The sequence below is a fragment of the Myodes glareolus genome, chromosome 25, assembly GCF_982192425.1.
Source record: "Myodes glareolus chromosome 25, mMyoGla1.1, whole genome shotgun sequence".
NCBI classification, from domain to species: domain Eukaryota; kingdom Metazoa; phylum Chordata; class Mammalia; order Rodentia; family Cricetidae; genus Myodes; species Myodes glareolus.
In genome coordinates, this window is record NC_142050.1 from 17,013,438 (window position 1) to 17,030,928 (window position 17,491).

The following is a 17,491-nucleotide window of genomic DNA, read 5'->3' on the forward strand; positions in this document are numbered from 1 at the left end:
TTAATTGTTTCTGTGAGTTTCCCCATCATGGTATTGGCCCCTTTGCTCGTAATATAGCTCTTTCCTCTCTATGACTGAACTCCAGGCAGTTTCTCAGAAAATTTGGAACCAAACTACTTCAAGACCCAAGAATTCTTGGACATATATACAAAGAATGTGAGCCCATATTACAAGGATTTTTGAACAACTTTGTTTGTGGCAGCATTATTCAAATTAGCCAGAAAATACACTATTTTTTTATTAGATTTAAAAAAAATAGCAATCCAAGTTTCTGCTCCCTCCCCTCCTCCCAGTCCTTCCCACCCCACCCCCATCCACTCCTCAGAGAGGGTAACACACATTGCTTTGGGGAATGTCCAAGGCTCTCCCTACTATATGTAGGCTGAGCAAGGTATCGATCCAAAGAGAATAGGTTCCCAAAAAGCTAGTACATGCAGTAGGGATAAATCTTGGTGTCATTTCCAGTGGCCCATCAGTCTACCCTAACCATGTAACTCTCAGCCACATTTAGAGGGACTAGTTTGGACCTATGCTGTTCCTTCCCTGTCCAGCTAGAGTTGGTGAGCTCCCATTAGCTCAGGTAAACTGTTTCAGTGGGTGTCCTCATCACGGTGTTGACCTCTTTGCTCATATTCTCATTCCTCCCACTCTTCAGCTGGAGTTTGGGAGCTCAGTCCAGTGCTCCAATGTGGGTCTCTGCCTCTGTTTCCATCTTAGCCATCAGCTTTCCCTCTTTCCCTCCCTAATCTGTGCCTGCACAATTATCGTAAATTTATAGCCCTTTTTTGGAGGTGTTGGTTAGGGCTGGATAAATCACAAGCCTTGACTCAGGTCTGTGGAAGAAACAGAGGTCCTATTTTTCTGATTTTCAAAGACATTCTGTGAGCAGGTGGTGGCTCTGTCTAGCTCTGTCACATAGGCTATTGACCCAGCATCTGTTGTTTACCTCACTGAAACCTACCTAGTTTGTTTTAACTCTTATTTCCACATAATCTAATCCTTCCTGTGATGGGCGTTCTTGGTTTTCAAGTTGACTACATCTGGAACTAAAACCTCAAAATGGGTAGTCACCAAACTGATTACAGGAGAATCCAGTTCAGGTACCCATTCCACTATTGCTAGGAGTCTTCTCTGGGATCATTCTTGTTGATTCCTGGGAGTTTTCCTGGCACCAGGTTTCTCCCTAACCCTTTAATGGACCCCCATATCAAGATATATCTTTAATTGATATCCCTCTCCATCCATCCCCTGACTTGACTATCTTTATCCCTCAGGTTCATATCCCCCATCCCCTCCTCAACCAACCACCCTCTTTTCCCCCACCAGTTTAACCAGGAGATCTCATCTAGTTCCCCTTCTCAGGGCGATCCATCTAATTGTTATCATAGAACCTTCATCCTGATGGAGGCAGATGCAGAGACCCACAGCTAATCACTGGGCCAAGCTCGGGGAGTCCAGTGGAAGAGGGGGAGGAGGGAGTATGTGAGCAAGTGGGGGCAAGATCATGATGGAGAAATTCACAGAGACAGTTTATCCAAACTCATTCATGGTCTTTGGACAGACAGCTAGGGAGCCTGCATGGGATCTATCTATGCCTCTGAATGTGGGTTACAGTTGTGTAGCTTAGTCTGTTTGGGGGACTCCTAGCAGTGGGACCAGTATCTGTCTCTGGCACATGAACTGGCATTTTGGAACCTTTCTCCTATGGTGGGATGCCTCACTAAACCTTGATGCAGTAGGGAGGAGCTTGGCCCTGTCTCAACTTGATATGCCTTGCTTTGTTGATTCCCATGGGAGGCCTTACCCTTTTTGAGGAGTAGATGGGGGGCATAGAAAGGAGGCGGGGGAGGGAATGGGATGAGAAAAGGAAAGGAAAACTGTGATTGATATGTATAATAAAAAATTAATAAAAAACAAAATCCCAAAATGGAAGACACACCTGTGAGGAATTCTTTTCTGTTAAACTTGAAGTAGAAAGGTCCACTTCTAATCTTGACCTCTGAGTTAGGAAGACACACCTTATTCTAGGTTCAAACTGGGAAAAGACAGGATTTTAATACGGCTCTTGAGGCAGGAAGAAACACCTTTAATCTGGATCAAACCTTCTGCTAGAAACCTATATAAGGACACAGAAGAAGGAAGCTTTTGCTCTTTGCCTGCTTGCCCTCACCTTGCTAGCATCTCCGGTACTTCATTGACATCAGAGGTGTCCTATTTCAGGATTCCTGTGTATACTGAAGACTAGCGAATACACCTAGCCTTGTGAATTGTGCAAGCCAGTAAGCAGGACTCTTAAATGGCTTCTGCATCAGGTCCTGCCTCCAGATTCTTTACTGACTTCCTTCAATGATGAACAAGGATATGGAAGTATAAGGCAAATAAATCCTTTCTTTTTAGTCATGTTGTTTCATCACAGCAAGAGAAACACAAACTAAGCCACTTCCCTAACTTGAAGGTTGGGTGCCCTCATTTGTATTATGAGTTACGTGTTCTGCTAGCTTATTCTATGCAGAATCCCTTTCCAGCTCTCCAATAGATACATTTTAGAATTTCTGTCTTGGAATACAAAATATAGGAGACTAGGAGGGAAAATATAATTCTCCTGAATCTTTTATCCTATTTCAAAAAGCTTCTGAAAGTAAATTTGAATGAAATTATTCACAGAATAATTTCAGAGAAATTGGCAGAGAAAACACTGATTATCAATAATGACTTCTCTGAGTAGAAATGACATCATAACCCATTTTTCTCCTTTGCTCTTATTTTTATTTATAGAGTTCATCATTTTTATTTATCTCTGGGTTTAAATCAAAACTCACCTCACCAGCTCTCTCCACAATTCACACAGTACTAGGTTTGTCCTTCTCCAGATTAAAGTTTTATGAGAATAAAAGTTGCATGTGGCTTAGCAAACACTTACTTTCTCTCCTGACCTCTTTTTGCTTCGCACCAACTTAGTTTATTGTTTATCGCTGTGACAGTAAGCTAAGTAATAACTGAAGGAGAGAGTCAGAGCATGTGGTATTCAGAGCTATCCTACTGTTTGATTGTGCAGCAACACAGCACTGAGAAGAGAGACACTCCTTGTTCCCTACCAGGGTTTCAGATCCTTCTCTTCATGAATCTGTCACACAGTTTCTCTGTCTTGTATCTTTGCCAGTGTCCTTTACCACGAGATGGAAACTTGCGAGAGCTTGTCAGGGCTACCACATGCATCTCACTTGCAGTGCATTGCCCATGCCTGGTGAAACAAGGACCCCCCTCACAAAGATACTTTTAATAGAGCAAGAGGAAGAAACTTCTATAACATGTTATATAATATATGCATTTCATAACATATACACAATATGTGTTACATAATAGCTTTTATTCTGTTGTCTTTTCTGGGAAGCAAATGATTCTTGTGCATATTATCACCTTTTGGTCTTAAAAGTATCACCTTCTAAAGGAGTTGTATAACTGAGGAGTTTGCCTGGTCCCGGTAGCAAAATATAGTGGTTTTGAGCAACACAAATTAATTATCTTCTAGACTTTCTACTTACAATTGTGCCTGCTTCTAAAAGGATACATGTTTTGTGAGTACTCATGCTGGTATGGACTTTATGGTGATGCAACTGCTTTTGATTCACTTGTGCTTCCTTAGGTAGTCACTTGCCTGTACTCCTGCAAGCAAATTCAGTAATACAATTTGTTCACCAAGCTGGACTCAGGTGGCACCATTTCTATTGTCATTAGTAGTTCCCTTACCTGGAAGACATTTGTTCATGTCTTCTTAGAAAAAGTCTGAAAAATGTTTCTTGCCCGTTGACCCTAAAAATCACATCTGTGATCTGAGCTTATGTGGACAGATCTTCTTTGGCTCTCTTACACCCCACTTCACTTTCAAGAGGCTGTCCCAATATTAGATCCACGTGGATTACCCCGAATCCAAAGACTCTTCATGTTTCATTATTAAGCCCCTTTCATCAGGAAAAACAGCATTAGGACATTAGTATGTGGATGTATTTGGGATTATTTTTCCTACAGTAGAAGTGTATTAGTTAGGGTTTATATTGCTATAACAAAGCACCTTGACTAAAGCAACTTATAAAAGCAAAAATTTATTTAGGCTAATATGGTTTTAGAGGACTATATGATTGAGTAACAGCATGGTGTCAGGAACATTTGAGATCTAACATCCTGATCTGAAAGTAAGAGGCAGATAGACAGCTGAGAAGACCAAGTGAGATGAGGGGAGAGGAGGGGAGGGGAGGGAAGAGGACAGGAGAGGGGAGGGGCAAAGAGAGGAGAGGAGGGAGGGGAAGAGAGAGGAGAGGGGAGGGGAGAGGAGAGAAGGGAACGGGAGGGAAGGGAAGAGGAGAGGAAGGGAGCGGAGAGGAGGGGAGAGGTTAGAAGAGGAGACAAGAAGGGAGGTGAGGAGAAGAGAAGAAAGGAGAACATTAGGGTTGACCCCATCTTTTGATGAGTTTTTTGAAATCTATAAGACATTCTTCAGCAACTCACCTCCTCCAACAAGGCCATACCTCCTAATCTTTCCAAAACAGTTCTACTGACTGGGGATCAAACATTCAAATAAATGTACCTATGGAACCATTCTTATTCAAACCACCCCAAGGTATCTCTTGGGGGGAATTATTTGTCAGGTGAAAAATAATTTGAGGTAATCTCAATCTTACAGAAAAGTTACAGCACAAATACCTGTATTTTTCTGAATTAACTGTGAAAGCCAACCTTACATTTGAGACATTCGCATATAGTTTTACCAGGTATATCCACAGCAAAGCCATATAAATCATTGAGTTAATGCTAGTGTCATGTTGACATAGAACATTCAGAGTTCATTCACATTCTTCCAAAAGCTTTACTAATGTCTTGCACTTTATTTATCCTGTCTTCCTTATCTTTTATAGCAAAGTGATCAGATGTTGCTCGTGTTTGTCACGGGTTTTCAGTTTCTACTTTCTGGTGGATTCTTTTTGGCAAATGATGGTTCTGTTGTTGGATAGAAAGTCTTTGAAATTGAGTTTAATTGTGCCCTGTGATTACATCTTTATTGTGTGACTTTGCTGCCATATGTTATCAGTATTATGTTTTCCTGAATTCATTTATGTGTTTCTGAATCCGCATCCCAGAAATGCACACCCACATATTCATTTGCCATAGTTTAATGTCTTGTGAGTTAATGGAATAAATAGGTCAAATAGCATTTTGTAGATTATGAATAGAGTCATGTCCTCATGGATCTTTGCTTCTCTGCTCTTTGAGAAGTCCCTTTTTCCCCTTTTATTATGTATACAATATTCTGTCTGTGTTTATGCCCACAGGCCAGAAGAGGGCACCAGACCCCATTACAGATGGTTGTGAGCCACCATGTGGTTGCTGGGAATCGAACTCAGGACCTTTGGAAGAGCAGGCAATGCTCTTAACTTCTGAGCCATCTCTCCAGCCCCGAGAAGTGCCTTTTATATTCCATTCATTAGGTAGAGGTTGTGCAGCTTTAACCCACAGGTTCAGCTCTTCTATCAATTGTGTAGGATAGTTTTATATTAAAGCTTTACATGTATGGAAATATTACTGGATTATTTTTTTTAGGGACATTTGTGTCTAGAGCACTTTTCTTGTATTTTCATATTTAGATATTTTCTGTAGTTTTGGAGTTAATTTTTCTTTGTTCCTGTTTTTAATTATTATGTACTGCAGCCACTTCTCAGTGCTGTCAAGTCAGTGTTCTGAAATGTGTACTCTAAGTCCTGCTATTTTGATCTTATGTAAAATCTACAATGGTAGAAGTTTCAGTTCTTGGAACTGGTTTTGAGGAATTGTTTTGCTTGACACTTGGAATTTTGTCCTTATTCAGTAGTAGGATTAACGTGAGGAATATCTGCCTCTGTTGTGTTTGTTCTTTAAAAAGTGTTCATACTAATTGTCCTTTCACCTGCTGACTTCAACCTTTGTTTATTCACCATGCTTATTTGTGGGGAGAGAAGTACAATACCCTGTGGTAGCTGACACTCCTTGTCTCTAGCTTGGGCAGTTGTTCTCAGGCCATATATTAAACCTTTGCTTTTGTTCTCTATTTTTACTGAGATAGCCCGAGAAGGATTTCCTTTATCTCCCACTTTTTTCCCTTCATACTTCTTCCATCCCTTCTCTGCCCAGCTTTCTTTTGTCAAGTTTCTGGTTCATAAACACTATAAGGTGACAGTAATGGGAAAGATAAAGATTTGAGGTGCCTAAGGATATTTTATTTGATTTGTTAAATAAAAAACCCTATCTTTTCTTTATAATAAAATTGAAAAAAAAAACATTTTGTCAAAAACTGTTCGCTTACCTGACTCAGTAAAGCGTTTTCTTTTCTTTTTTTTTAATTTTTATTTATTTATTTATTTTTTATTTTTTTATTTAATTTTTACTGGGAACCCCTCCAGAATCAAGCCTCTTACAAACACTAAAATGGCTCCCTTAGCTGAGATATAAACCTCCCAGCTCCCCCCACCATCCTTCCTCCCTCCCCCCCTCCCATTCCCACAAGCCTTCCCCAATCCTCCCCCTCTCCCCTCTCCCCTCTCCCTGACCATCTTCCCTTATTTCCACCCCCCACCTCCCATGCACCCGAGTTTGCCTGGCAATCTTGTCTAGTTCCACTATCCAGGAGGATAACTACATGATTTTCTTCAGGTTCACCTTCTTATTTAGCTTCTCTAGGACCACAAATTATAGACTCAAAGACCTTTAACTATGGCTAGAATCCACTTATGAGTGAGTACCTACCATATTCCTCTTTTTGGGTCTGGCTTACCTCACTCAGTAAAGCGTTTTCTATTTCCATCCATTTGCATGCAAAATTCAAGATGTCATTGTTTTTCACCGCTGAGTAAAAATCTAATGAATATATGTTCCACATTTTCTTTAACCATTCTTCTATTGAGGGGCACCTAGGTTGTTTCCATGTTCTGGATATTACAAATAGTGCAACTATGAACATAGTTGAACAAATACTTTTGTAGTATGTTAGGGCATCTCTTGGGTATATTCCCAAGAGTGGAATTGCTAGGTCCTGAGGGAGGTTGACTCCCAGTTTCCTGAGAAACCGCCACACTGATTTCCACAGTGGCTTCACAAGTTTGCATTCCCACCAACAATGGATGAGTGTTCCCCTCACCCCACATCCTCTCCAGCATAGGCTATCGTCGCTTTACTGAGTCAGGTAAGCCAGACCCAAAAAGAGGAATATGGTATGTATTCACTCATAAATGGATTCTAGCCATAATTACAGGTCTTTGAGCCTATTATTCGTGATCCTAGAGAAGCTGGATAGGAGGGTGAACCTGAAGAAAATTCAGGTAGTTTTCCTCCTGGAGATTGGAAATAGACAAGAGTCCCAGGTAACCTCGGGTGCATGGGGGGGGGTAGGACGGTTGTTGGAAGGGGAGAGGGTTAGAGAGAAGGGAGCAGGGGAGGAATGGGGAATGCTCGGGGGACTGGGAGGGGGGGAGGGAGGAAGGATAGATATGGGATCAGGGAAGAATATATCTCAACTAAGGGAGTCAGTTTAGGGTTTACAAGAGACTTGATTATAAAGGGAATCCCAGGTCCAAGGAGAGATCCCCAGATTGTTCTCTGGACAGAGGAGAGGGTGCCTGAACTGGCCTTGGTCCATAACCATACTGATGGATATTTTGCTTATCACCATAGATCCTTCATCTGGCGATGGATGGAGATAGAGACGGAGACCCACATTGGAACACTGGACTTAACTCCCTAGGTCCAAATGAGAAGCAGAAGGAAAGAGAACGTGAGCAAGGAAGGCAAGATCAGAGGGAACCTTCATCCAATGATGGATGGCAATACAGATGGAGACCCACATTGGAGCACCGGACGGAGTCCCCCAAGGTCCAAATGAGGAGCAGAAGGAGGAAGAACATGAAAAAGGAAATCAGGACCGCGAGGGGTGTGATCACCCACTGATACAAGGGGACTGATCTAATGAGAGTTCACTAAGGCCAGTTGGACTGGGACTGAGCGAGCACGTGATCCAGCCAGATTCTCTGAATAAGGCCGGATTTTCTGAATGTGGCTGGCCCGGAGTCTTTCTGAAAAGCCATTGACAATGACACTGGGACTGGTTTCCTCTGCATATACTGGATTTCTGAGATTCAGTCTGTTTGGATGCTCACCTTCCTGGACCTGGAGGGAGGAGGGAGGAGCTTGAACTACCCACAGGGCGGGAGACCCTGACTGCTCTTGGGAATGGAGAGGGAGGATGAGAGGGAGTGAGGGGAGTGGGAGGGTGTTGGGAGGATTGGCGGAAATGGAGACTTTTGTATTTTAATAAACTTTGAGAAAAAAAAACTGTTCGCCATCTAGTGGACAAGCCCAGTGCTGCTTCACGTGGAGTGCAGAGGACCCTGTAGAAGTCACAGAGACAGATTGAAAGTAAACTAAGACATAGCCTCAGTCAGTGTGTGCCAGATTACCTTACATAGTATTAAATTACTTCATCTCTATTTTGATTATTTCTTACAGACTAACATTAGAGACATGAGATAACTTTATCATAGATAAATCATCCTGCTCCTAGCCATGTGGCGTTTAAGATCCACAGTTGAAAACTAATTTGCTCAGTTTTATTCCTTGCTTAAAGTGGAGCTATGTTCTGAAAACAGATTAAAATGCCATAATCTAAAACTGTATTTAACATATTCGTGCCACCAAACATAGTTTAGCAAGGCAGCTGTTCTCTCCATGATCTCCTGGCTGCCTGAGTGTCTTACTGTCATGGTCCGACTTTCCATGACAAAGGCAAACCCTTCCCTTGCTTACACTGGAGGAGGAGTCTCTCCTGCGATGGTGTCATCTTTGTCTAGGATACACAAGGTCTGGATTTACATCCAGCCTTGAAAAAGGAAGCTGAGGCAGAATTTAAAAAAAATTACGTAGATTTTTTTTTTGAAAATTAAGCAGTCTAAAAGTTTCTGCAGTGTATTTTAAAAGTTACAACTGAGCACTAGAAAAATGGCTCAGCACTTAAGAGCACTAGTTGCCCTTCTACAGGAGCAGGGTTAGAATCCAAGAACCCACTTGGTAGCTCATAACTGTCTGCAACTATAGCTTTAGGGGCTCCTGACCTCCTCAGACACCAGGCAGGTGAGTGAAAATATATATGCAGACAACACACCCATACATCTAAATCAACATGATTTTTTAAAAAAGTTACAGCTGAGATTCTTATAGAAGGAAACAATACATTGCTGTGTTTATTGCATATAATTTCTGCTTTGGTTTTGAATGATAAAAGTTATATGTTCTCACACTCATTTTATTTTATTTTATTGGACAGAGTTTTGCCATACAGTTGGTCTGAAATTCAATATATAGCTCAGGCTGGCCTCAGACTCTATTGTCTTGCCTATCCCTTCCATGTTCTTGTACTGTAAGCAAGCAATGAACCACCACACCAGACATTTCATGGCTCAAATATACCTAACTAATATACTTTGAAAGAAATCTGTGAAGTTGTAGGTAATTGAAGTCCATAAATATTTATAAATTCTCATTTTAATTATATTCTTAGCAGCATTCTCATTATCTGTTTCATAGAATTTCTAAAGAGTAGTTGGTGTTTAATTAACTGGAAGATTTTTGGTGCTGGAGAATTATCTGTATTCTGTCAATAATGTTTTGAATAAATGCTGATTGGCTGTTAGCCAGACAGGAAGTAGAGGTGGGGCAATGAGAACAGGAGTATTCTGGGAAGAAGGAAGCTCTTCCCCCTGTCCTTCCCAGACCATAGAAGCAGGATGTAACCTTCCCTGCTGAAAAAGGTACCGAGCCATTTGGCTAACATAGATAAGAATAATGGGTTAATATATATTATAAGAGCTAATACAAAGCCTGAGCTAATGGGTCAATTGCCGACCCAGCACGGCAATTTTTGTTCTTCTGAGCGAGGGATGCTGGGATTAACACGCAACACAACTTCAGGTTCTGCAGACAAACCTTTATTCCACTTTCTCACACAGTATATCTAGCCCTCAGCAGGGGAGGCTAAGACGGCAAAAGCAGGAAGCTCACCACCGTAACTCAATGGCTTAGGGGTAAACATCCTTAGAAACATTGCTGAAAACAACAGATTGTTCCTGTTTTTGTTCCAGTTTTCAACAAAGTGCAAGAGTGCAAAACCGATCAAGTGGGGTTCAAAGGCCTGTCCTCTAGGGACCCAACAGTCAATCAGTTTTATAACTTATGTAGACCTTCTGTGTGATTCTTTGGGACCTAAGGACTGTGGGGACCAGGCAGGACCATAAACTCCAACAAGTTCTCCCTCATGATACAGATTTTTGTTCTTTCTATTTCTTTGTCAAAGCTTCAAAAACTAGGCAGCACTATGTTTGATAGTATGCTTTGCTGTGTCTTTGCTTCTGACTTTGATTTTGGGGTACAGGATATGGAATGAAGTATTAAGCCAACCTACAGTGGACATAATGGGCGCATATAAGTAGATATTGAATTTTAACTGCTGAAATTCATAAAATAAAATAGATAATAAAATAATATTATTTTTAATAATATTTATCTTAATAACTTGTATATTACCCTAAACTTTGTATGAGTAAAATCAAAGGTGTACATGTATGGCAAAAATATACATCTTGGTTCCTCCTTCATTTTAGGGACACTTATAGTGAATGAGAAGTAAGATTTAATATCATGAAGGGAGTCAGTTTCTATCATTTTCAAATAACTAATTAAATTGATAATTAGAAACCTATGTAAAGAGAAAAAGAAAAACCATTGAATGTGTATATATGAATGTGTGGTATAGATGCATTGTGTGCAAATGCACATGTGTGTGTGTGTGTGTGTGTGTGTGTGTGTGTGTGTGTGTGTGTGTAGGCCAGCAGAGGACATCTTATGTCCTGTTACCACTCTGCAGCCTTTCAGCTTATTTGTTTGAGCAGCAGGACTGGTGACCATGGCAAGCTCCAGTCTTCCTCCTGTCCTTGTCCCCAACACTGCTGGGCTTACAGGTACATGTGTGACACTGCCCATATTTCTTTTTTTTTTTGGTTTTTCGAGACAGGGTTTCTCTGTAGCTTTGGTACTTGTCCTGGAGCTAGCTCTTGTAGACCAGGCTGGCCTCGAACTCACAAAGATCCGCCCGCCTCTGCCTCCCGAGTGCTGGGATTAAAGGCGTGCGCCACTACCGCCCGGCAACACTGCCCATATTTCTATGTGAATGCTTGGATTAAAACTCAGCTCCTCATGCTTTCAAAGCATGCTGAGTTATTTTTCTAGCCCCACAATAATTCATTCTTTTTCACGTTATCTGGAATTGCTAGCAAGAGGTATATTTTCTGAAGAGTTGTACTGCAAATGTGTCTGTAGTTATCTTCCTATCTGTATTTGTTGTGGTAAAAATCTTATTTGTATACCACCATAGCCATGATACATGAACCACTTGTAAATGATATCAATAACTATACATTTGTTCAAATTTAAAGATCATAAATAGTCTTCGAATTAAGTCTTTGAGTATCAAAAGGCAGAAGATGCCCTGGGAATGAAGAAATTTCCCCTAGAAAATAATTCAACTTTTGAAAGAAAAAGTCAAACTAGAATTATACATCTGTTTAATATGTATCAAAGATGGATGTAAAATTGTCATTTTTATTCTTGTTTATTTATATCTCATACAATACATCCTAACAATAGCTTCCTCTCCCTCCACTCTTCCCAATTTCTTCCTCCCATATCTAGTCCCTCCCTCCACATCTGCCCCCAGGGGTGAAAAAGACAGCCCTCCTAGGGACACAAAACAAATATAGCATGGAAAAAGAAAACACAAACTCTCACATCAAGGCTGGGGAGGGAAGAAAGTGGTACCAAGAGCAGGGAAAAGAGTCAGAGACATCCCCAGTCCTACTGTCAGAAGTCTTACAAAACAACAAGTCAATAACCATAATACATATGCTGAGAACCTAGTGAAGAGCATACGGGCTTGGTGATTTTTGCTTCAGTCTCTGTGAGCCCCCTTGAACTCTGCTTAGTTTATTTGAACAGCCATGCTCTCCTGGTATCCTCGACCCCTGTGACTCCCACAATTCCTCCTCTCCTTTCTCCACAGTGTACCCAAACTCCAAGAGCTCCAAGGGTAGGAACCTGGTGGAAACTTCCAACCTGGACTGTTTCTCTGACTAATGTTTTGCTGTGGGTTTCTACATCTGCTCCTATCAGCCACTGGAGGGAGCCTCTCCGATAATGACTGGGCTAGGCACTGATCTGTGAGTACATAAAGATAACATTAGGAACCATTTCACTTATTATTTATTTCTTTGGTCAGTTATATTCAGTTCTGCCTTAAGTCTTTGGGCTATCCAGACTCTGGATCCTGGTCATCCAGGCAGTATAGGGCATGAACTCTCTCTTGTGATGTGGACCTATTGGTTGGTCAAACAATTCTGTGCCAAGTTCTGTGCCACTTTCCCCCCAGCACATCTTGTAGGCAGGATCTATTGCAGAAAGAAGGTTTTGTGGCTGGGATAGACTATAGGGAGAAGGTTTTGTGACTGAATTGCTTTCCCAGTCCCACCATTAGAAACCTTGCCTGGTTATAGAAGATGGACATTTTTTTTCTCAGTATCCTCCATTACTAGGAGTCTTCACTAGGGTTATTCTAGTAGTTTCCACTACACTAGATTTCCATAGCAGCCTCTTCAAATGCCCTCCAATACAAGCTATCTTTCCCCATATTCTCTCCCTCCATCCCTCCCCCTCCACATGATCCCTCCTGTTTCCATCCCTACTTGCCCCCAGCCCACCTGCAGAATCAGATGAAATCCACTTCCCAGGGACATTCATGTGTCCACCCTAGAACCTTCATTGCTATTTAGTTTCTCTGGATCTGTGGATTGCACTATAATTATCATTTACTTAATAGTTAATATCCACTTGTAAGTACATGCATACCATGTTTGCTTTTCTAGGTCTAGGTTGCCTCGTTCAGGATGATTTTTCCAGTTCCATCCACTAGTCTGAAATTTTTATGGTGTCATTTCTTTTTAATGAATAACGTCATTTGACTACTACTGCTGTGTAAATGTACCACATTTTCTTTATCCATTCTTTTGTGAGGGACATCTAGGTCTTTCCCACATTCTGGCTATTGTGAGTAAAGCTGCTATGAATATAGTTGAGCAAGTGTCTTTGTGGTAAGATGACACATTCTTTGGGTATATGCCCAAGAGTGGTATGACTGAGTGGGTCTTGAGGTGGATTGATTGATTCCCAATTTTCTGAGGGATCACCATATTGATTTTCATAGTGGCTATACCAATTTCCACTTCCATCAGCAATGGAGGAGTGTTCCCCTTGCACTATATCCTTCATAACATGAGCTGTCATTTTTGAAACAGTCAATTTCAATACAAAGAAAAGAATTAAAAATTTCTCTTGAAACAAAGCAAAAAAGATATACAGTGGTTTTTCCTAGTGAACATGCAGTGTTAAATTGCTGTCATAAGGGAGGTTGACTCCCAGTTTCCTGAGAAACCGCCACACTGATTTCCACAGTGGTTGCACAAGTTTGCATTCCCATCAACAATGGATGAGAGTTCCCCTCTCTCCACATCCTCTCCAGTATAGGCTATCATTGGTGTTTTTGACTTTAGCTAATCTGACCGATGTAAAATGATATCTCATAGTTGTTTTGATTTGCATTTCCCTGATCGCTAAGGATGTTGAGCATGACCTTAAGTGTCTTTTGGCCATTCGAAGTTCTTCTGTTGAGAATTCTCTGTTCAGATCAGCACCCCATTTTTTTAATTGGGTTAATAAGAGTTTTAGTGTCTAGTTTCTTGAGTTCTTTGTATATTTTGGAGATCAGGCCTACCCAAGAGATGCCCTATCATACCATAAAAGCATTTGTTCAACTATGTTCATAGCAGCACTATTTGTAATAGTCAGAACATGGAAACAACCTAGGTGCCCCTCAATAGAAGAATGGTTAAAAAAAGTGTGGAACATATACACATTAGAGTTTTACTCAGCGGTAAAAAACAATGGCATCTTGAATTTTGCATGTAAATGGATGGAAATAGAAAACGCTTTACTGAGTGAGGTAAGCCAGACCCAAAAAGAGGAATATGGTATATATTCACTCATAAGTGGATTCTAGCCATAATTAAAGGTCTTTGAGCCTATTATTCGTGATCCTAGAGAAGCTAAATAAGAAGGTGAACCGGAAGAAAATCATGTAGTTATCCTCCTGGAGATTGGAAATAGACAAGAGGGCCAGGTAACCTCGGGTGCATGGAGGGGTGGGAGGGTTGTTGGAAGGGGAGAGGGTTAGAGAGAAGGGAGTAGGGGAGGAATGGGGAAAACTCGGGGGACTGGGATGGGGGGAGGGAGGAAGGATGGATATGGGATCAGGGAAGAATATATCTCAACTAAGGGAGTCATTTTAGGGTTTACAAGAGACTTGATTATAAATGGGATCCCAGGTCCAAGGAGAGATCCCCAGATTGTTCTCTGGACAGAGGAGAGGGTGCCTGAACCGGCCTTGGCCCATAACCATACTGATAAATATTTTGCTTATCACCATAGAACCTTCATCTGGCGATGGATGGAGATAGAGACAGAGACCCACATTGGAACACTGGACTTAACTCCCTAGGTCCAAAGGAGAAGCAGAAGGAAAGGGAACATGAGCAAAGAAGGCAAGACCAGAGGGAACCTTCATCCGACGATAGATGGCGATACAGACGGAGACCCACATTGGAGCACGGGACTGAGCCCCCCCCAAGGTCCAAATGAGGAGCAGAAGGAGGAAGAACATGAAAAAGGAAATCAGGACCGCGAGGGGTGCGATCACCCACTGATACAAGGGGACTGATCTAATGAGAGTTCACCAAGGCCAGTTGGACTGGGACTGAGCGAGCACGTGATCCAACCAGATTCTCTGAATGAGGCCGGATTTTCTGAATGTGGCTGGCCCGGAGTCTTTCTGAAAAGCCATTGACAATGACACTGGGACTTGTTTCCTTTGCATATTCTGGATTTTTGGGATCCAGTCTGTTTGGATGATCACCTTCCTGGACCTGGAGGGAGGGGGGAGGAACTTGAACTTCCCACAGTGCAGGAAACCCTGACTGCTCTTAGGGATGGAGAGGGAGGAGGGGAGGGAGTGGGGGGAGTGGGAGGGTGTTGGGAGGAGGGGCGGAAATGGAAACTTTTATAATTTAATAAACTTTGAAAAAAAAAGAATTCACAATCACAAAAAAATTTTAAAAAAATTGCTGTCATATATTGCTGATGCACATGTAAAATGCTGCAATTTACAGAATAATTATTCAATACTTTAAGATAGAAAATCCATTATTTACTATAATTTGAATAAAGAAAATCAAATATACCATTGATATATATCTAAAGTACAAGAATATTTTCACAAGTATTCCTATAATTTAGGAAGTCAAAATTAATTAGCTTAGGTTGTTGTTGAACTAATGAATTCAACTGCCATGGAAACCAATAATTACACTAGTAGGAACTTACTCCAGAGAAATACAAAAAGGCTGACTTTTAACTTCAAAAGCCAAAAAATGAAAAGAGCACACCTATGTGTATATTGTTATCTAACGTAAACTATCTACATATCTATTGATAATCTACCTATGTATCTATAAACCTACCCATATGCCTATTTATTATTATTGTTACAACACTTAGATGCAATCATATTTCTTTTCTGATAGTAGAAAGCAAAAAAAGATTTGTCTAGTGTGGTCACATTGGTAAGAGGGACAAAGATCTCCTAAAAAGACTCCTTAAGTTCATCTTCCAAGTCCTGAAGAGAGAGCAAAGTTTAAATAGAGCACCAAGGATAGACACATCTAAGCAATTCTGATCATGGTGTGGTACTGCCCACCATTGACCCATCTTTGTTTAGGTTTCATTCTCACCTGTAAGGTGGTGTCTTAGTTAAGATTTTTATTACTATGAAGAAATGCCTTTATGATTGCAATGCCTATAAAGGAAAATACTAAATTGGGGCTGGCTTACTGTTCAGAGGTTTAATCCATTGTCATTACGGCAGGGAGCATGGTGGCATGCAGGCAGAAATGGTGCAGTAGAAAGAGCTGAGAGTTCCACTTTGGACTAGGCAGCAACAGGGAGAGTGAGCCACTTGGACTGGTTTGAGCATTTGAAACTCCAAAACTCATCCCCAGTTATACAGTTCCCCACCAAGACCACAGCTCCTAATCCCTGTCAAGAAACACTACTCCTTACGAACAAGCATGCAAATATATGAGCTTATAGGGGTCATTCCTATTCAAGTCACCACAGGTACTCTGGTAGTCTGATAAGTTTTAAAACTGTTTGAAGATACCAGCTCTATTATATTTTGACATTGAGGCCCATGCTTAAATCTTCACTGAAACCTTTCTTAATAAATACCAACTTTGCCTTGGCAACAAAATATCCTCAATATTCATACAAAAACCTGGTCATTAGTGGCCCAGAAGCTTTACTTGTAATAGCCCCAAACTGGAAACAAATCAGATGGACCTCAAGTGGTAAATAAGGCATATGAATAATGTAGGATATTGATCTGTAATGAAGCAGAATGGATCACTGATATGTACCATCATTAGGTGAATTTCTCTAGAGTTAGTCTATGTGAAAGAAAAAACAAGTTTTTAAAGGTCATGTACTAAATGAATCCATTTATGGATATTCATGAAATGATGTAAGCAGACATAGATAACCGGTTAGTGGTGCTAGGGGTTAAAGAGGTGGGAAGCATGAGAGACTGGAAATGTCTATGAAGAAGAAATTTAAAGGACTTCTCATGATGAAATTTTCTTTTCTTTTAATTGCAATACTGTTTGGCCTATAGCTTAGGCATATTCCTAGCTAACTCTTAGATCTTCAATTAATCCTTTTCTATTAATCTCTGTATCACCACGAGACTGTGGCCTACCAGTAAGATTCTGACATCTTCCTCCTTTGGCATCTACATAGCATCTCCCTGACTTTGCCTACTCTTTCTGTATATCTTTGTTCAAATTTCCCACCTGGCTTTAGTCTGTAAGCCATTGGCTGAATGAGTTTTATTCATAAACTAATAAAAGCAATACATATACAAAGGAACATCCATATCATCTCTCCTCTTCTGTCTAGTTAAAAAGGAAGGAAATACCTCTCTATACTTACTTCATTCACAGTCAAAAATTCAGAGAAAACACAATAATATGCATAATCCAGATTCTCTGTATACAGTACATCTTTATATGGCTTATTTTTAACTCTACTGCTTTTTTAATGTCTATTTTATTATCTTAATTCTTTTAATCTATGACTGTCTGTATTCTTGTCTATACTCTTTTTCCTCTCTCATCCAAGCCTATGAACATTTTAAAAATAAACTGTGACCTGTTCAGGGGTTGATTTTTGTCTGAATCTGTCTTTATTGCATATCTGTAATCAT